The sequence below is a fragment of the Tupaia chinensis genome, unplaced genomic scaffold (assembly GCF_000334495.1).
Source record: "Tupaia chinensis unplaced genomic scaffold, TupChi_1.0 Scaffold143744_1, whole genome shotgun sequence".
NCBI lineage: Eukaryota > Metazoa > Chordata > Mammalia > Scandentia > Tupaiidae > Tupaia > Tupaia belangeri.
The window spans coordinates 7,521-12,916 of NW_006203593.1; the positions used below are offsets into that span (position 1 = coordinate 7,521).

Sequence of the window (5,396 nt, forward strand, 5' to 3'; positions counted from 1 at the left end):
GGTGTGTTTCTCAAACTGCTGGGTCTGAGACTTAAACATGCAGCCAACCATCTGAGAATTGGCTGCCTGACCACCAGGCCATGTGAGCTTGCTGAAGAGACAGAGAGACAGAAGGTGAAAAATTAACCCCCCAGGGGGATAGCCACACCACAATCCTTTCTCCTTTGTTCTCCTTTCAGAACTTTGGCCAGCATGCCAATGCCCTGGCAGGAGTTTAAAGCTACCAGGTCTGGGATTTGAACCATGGTCGACTACTTGAGAGTTCAGTCATGTAATCATTTTGCCATCTGCTGGTCCCTGAAGTCATTCTTTTAATTTGTGAAAAATTACACTTCATACTTTCTGTCTCAAAGTTCTATCACCAGTCATTTCCTGCCCAAAGTTGTAAGCAGCTAAACTTAAAGTTCAAATTTCTTAAGCTAACGTGGAAAGCCCTTCATAAATACATAAATGAAAACCCGTTTTCCTTTTTCAGCTGTCTGTCAGCTAGAACCCCACCACTATTATAGCCTCTTGCTGTGTCATGTTCTGCTTTAGCTCTTTACTTTTCATGGAACATCTTCACCAGCTTCCTTCTGTTTCACCTTCCCTGGCTAGCTTCCCCTCGATACCATGTTTCCTACAAATGATCCTTTTTCCTGGAATTGTTCCTTGGTTTGGAAAACCTGGAATGCACTTCCAAGTATTCCAGTAGCATTCCACACTAACAAAGCATCTGCCATACTCTGTTCCACTACCAAGAGACTTTTGTTTTATCACACCATGTGGGTGCTGTATGGGACGTCATAACAAGGGTCCAGGGAGGTACATCTCACACAGCAGCTTGAATTGCCTGGTCATCATACCTATGGTCCACAGAAGATCTTCATTTTGTTTTTAAGATATGATTGTTTTCTTCACTGACGTATACATCCCTCACACTTGGCAAAGTGTATGGTGCATATCTGTTAAATTAGTCATAGTCTTACTAAGTCATGTTGTATCTTAGGCTGTCTTATTACCTAATGCAAATTCACTTCATAAATTCAGTGCTTTCTATAATCACGCCATTTACACATGTCTGGTTACATGATCCACCTGGAAAAATCGATCTCACTATAAGTCTAGCCATTATTCTTATGAGATGTTTTGGATTTTTATAGGGAAAACATGGATACATAAAACACAGTGAGTTCAAAGGGACTTGCATTATTTTTTAAATCTACTAAGTATTTTGGGTTTTTAAAGTATCTATATAAAAGAATCATTGTCATGATATGTGGTATTTCACAAATTTGAGACTTTACTGAATTTTGGTTCTATATTTATGAACTAATACTTAACTTTATAAAACTTCAGTATTCAAAATGAGTATTAAAATATGATTTGAGAAAACAAATTCTTAATTACTAAATATGTTTTAAAATAAGATTACTTGGTTTTAAGCATAAAATATGAAAGTTATAAATAATTATATGTACTTTGCATGGTAAACGTTTGCTTTGATCCAATTAGAAGAAAGGACTTACCATTTAGGCAAGTCGTTGTGTAGGTGATTTGTAATCTCTATAAACTCATCTGCTGTGGAAATGAATATGTGGAAATAAAGGAAACTGCAAAAGTTTCCTTTCTCCTGCATTATATCTAATCTACTTTATCCAAATGGTGCAAAAAGCTTAGTATATTTTTTCTGATTTAAGTTTTTGTTTGTTTGTTTGTTTCCAAAAACTAATGAGAATAGTAGAACCACTAGAAGGAAAAAAACAAACAAACAAAAACAAGCAAACAAACAAAAATTCTCCACTGATGCTTTATGGAAAATAGATCAATTATCTCTAACCTCACGTAAATCAACAGAGTTCTGTTGACGGCTTACAGTATTCTGACCAATGCCTCAGAAATTCACACTCTAAGAGCTCAAAAAAAATTTTTTTGAGAGATTTTTGCTATAGGGTTTGTGTGTTTGCCAGAAAGACAGAGACAGAGAGACAGAAAGCGAGAAATCATCCCCCGGGGGGGGATGGCTATGCTGCAATCCCTTCTCCTCCATTCTCTTCTCAGGATCTTGGGCATGCACACACACCTGGCGTGAGTTTAAACCACCGGGTCCAGGACCTGAACTGCGGTCAACTACATGGGAGTCCAGTGACATAACCGTTACTCCAATTGCTGGTCCCCCTCTGGTTTTTGATGATTAAAGAAGACAATCAGAAGGAAAAATCAAGGACGAGCTCTTGATGTCTGGTTTTAACTACATGGACAATAATGTAGTTAGTGAGAGAGAAAATAAAGGAGTCTTCAGAATAATTAGCAATAAAAATGATAAGTTCCATTTAAGCCATTGAGTTTAAGAAGCCTGAGGACCATTCAAATCATTGAGAGAAAGAATATTGACAGGTGTCAACATACATGTAGTAGGGGGAGTTTTGGATGTCCCTTGTGTTTGTTATGTTTCATAAAGTTTAGAACAATTCCTCTGCTTCAGAAGACTTCATCAGTCCACTTTAAAAATATCTGAAACATAGGGGAACCAGCAGTTAGCGTAATGGGTATGTCGCTGGACTCCCACATAGTCGACCGCAGTTTGCATCCCAGACCTGGTGGCTTAAAACCCACGCCGGGTGCATGTGCATGCGTGCCCAAGATCCCGAAAGGAGAATGGAGGAGAAGGGATTGCAGCATGGCCATCCCCTCTGGAGGGTGATTTCTCGCTTTCTGTCTCTCTGTCTCTCTCTGTCTGTCTGGCGAGTGCACGTGCCCTATAGTGAAAAACCTCTCAAAAAAAAAAAAAAAACTGAAACATAAACATGGGCCTAAAAGATGGGGCCAGAAATTTCAGGGTCTACACTTTCCCTATTCAATAAAATCCAGTCACTATATATAATTATTAAGTACTGATTTTATTAATGCGATGTAAAAAGTATAATTAATTTAGTTTAAAATGTGATACCTATATCATTAAAACTTTATGATATATTTGGAGCAATTTGGTGTGAACCTATTTTTCAAACTGTAAATTTTGAGAGATTTAAATACAGATGAAGTATTTCTGATAAAAATGTAGCATCTGTAGGACCAGCTGTTAGTGTAATGGCTATGTCACTGAACTCCCATGTAGTCGAACATGGTTCGATTCTCAGACCTGGTGAATTAAAATCATGCCAGGCCCGTGTGCGTGTGTGCCCAAGATCCAGAGAGGAGGGGAAGGGATTACGGCGTGGCCATCCCCCTTGGGGAGTGATTTCTTGCTTTCTGTCTCTCTGTCTCTCTCTGTCTTTCTGGTGAGCGCCCACGCCCTACGGTAAAAACCTCTCAAAAAAAAAAAAATCTAGCATCTGGATTGGTAAGTGGTATGTTTAAATAAACACCAGACTTTGAAGATTTAGCATGAAAAAAAATTCTAAATTTTATGTAGATTATTTGCTGTAATGATAATGTTTTGACCACATTGAGAAAAATAAAATAAAATATAAAAAATATAAATAAGGTATAACCACAATATAAGTAATTATAAGTATAGAAATATTACATATAAATATATACAAATAGTACTTAATGCATACATATCATAAATTTATATAATACATATATTTAATTACATATCATCTAAATTAATGTTATTATCTAAAATAATGTTATTACATATGATGTAATTATATAAACATATGTAATAAAGATATATACAAATATATATGTAAATAACATCTAAAAATGTATTACATAAATTAGTTTTCTCTCTTTTTCCTCGCCAATTATTGTTACTGGAAATAAAAATAACATAGCTCACAATTTATTTCTATTGAACATCACTGGTCTAAACAGACGTAGCACCTCATGCTAGATTTCTATTGCTGTATAACGAATTACTAAACACTTCATGGCTTAAAGCAATATACATTCTTATCTCACAGCTTTCAAGGTTTAGAAGTCTGGGTGTAGATTAGCCGTGTGTTCTACTCAGGGGTTCTCCTTACTGCATGGAGCAGACTCTCTTCTCATCTGAAGGTTTTCCTGGAAGAGAATCCCCTTCTACACTCATTCAGGTTGTTAGCAGAATTCATTTTGCTATGACTCTGTGGCTGGAATCTTTGCCCCTATAACAGCCAGCCTACAGATCTTTGCCCTGGAGACCTCTCCATAGCAGTTCACAACATAGCTGCTCGCTTCCGCAAGGCCAGCAGAGAGAACAATTCTAGTGACAGAGACTCATGAAACATAACATCGTCACAGGAATGGTATCTCCTCACCTTGCCACAAAATGTAATCAAATCACAAGAGCAACATCCGCTCCCCATTGCTATATCTACTGATGAGGAGCAAGTTGTGGATCCCAGTCACATCCAGGGAAAGGGTTACACAAAGCCATGACCTCCAGTAAGCAGGCATCACTGGGACCACACATCTATAGTATTACGTGCCAATCAATGTTAGTAAGTCACCACATTGCCAGGTAGCCTATGCGATTCTTTTATTGCTGTGTTTTCATGACTTAATTGAATTTAACTTTGAGTACTTCTCTAGGAAAAACTCTGCAATACATATTCTGTCAGAAAAGTCATGATGCATTTTTGCATAGAAAAACAGAAAAATATGTCATAACTTGTATAGGAAAAAATGTCATGACTAATAAAATTATGAATGGAAATTGGTTCTAGGTAAATAGAGAAAATAGTTGTCTTCAGCAACACACTATTTGATTTGTTCAGATGACAATAGCTAAAAAGATAATAAAAATAAGTGAGATAGTATGCAATTTAACATAATGCTGCTATTGATAGAAAAGACCATTCATCTTAGATTAACTCAAATGGTGAACATATTTAAGTTGTATCACTACTCACTTTTAAGTTACTTTTTAGCTACTTTTAATTCACTTTAACAGAAATATAGGATACTGTTTAAAAATTATTTTTATTACCGTTAAGAAAGTAATTTTCTCCTAGCCCTCTTTGACTGATAAACTTTTGTACAAATATAAATTTCCTCATAATACACTTATATTCTCTTCTCTTTTTTGGAGAGGTTTTTACTATAGGGCTCATGTGCTCACCAGAAAGATAGAGACAGAGAGACAGAAAGTGAGAAATCACCCCCCAGGGGGATGGCCATGCCGCAATCCCTTCTCCTCCATTCTCCTTTCAGGATCTTGGGCATGCACCCACACGTGCCCATGTAAGTTCAAGCCACCGGGTCTGAGACTCGAACCGCAGTCAACTACATGGGAGTCCCATGACATAGCCACTATGTCATCTACTGGTCCCTACACTTACATTCTCTCAACAGAACTATACACAGTAAATAGAACAACTATACATGGAATAACCAAAAGACCTCTGGCAAAGATTCTCCTTGGTCACATACATATTTGAGGGTCCCCTGAGATTGGACATGAATTCCACAGGTTGGGAAGATAAACA

The 5,396-nt window shown here is 37.1% G+C and overlaps 1 pseudogene; it reads right to left on the reverse strand.

The window, feature by feature from the left end:
• Window positions 1-753: 753 nt before the first annotated feature.
• On the reverse strand, window positions 754-863 carry LOC114005400 (uncharacterized; annotated as a pseudogene).
• Window positions 864-5,396: the final 4,533 nt, after the last annotated feature.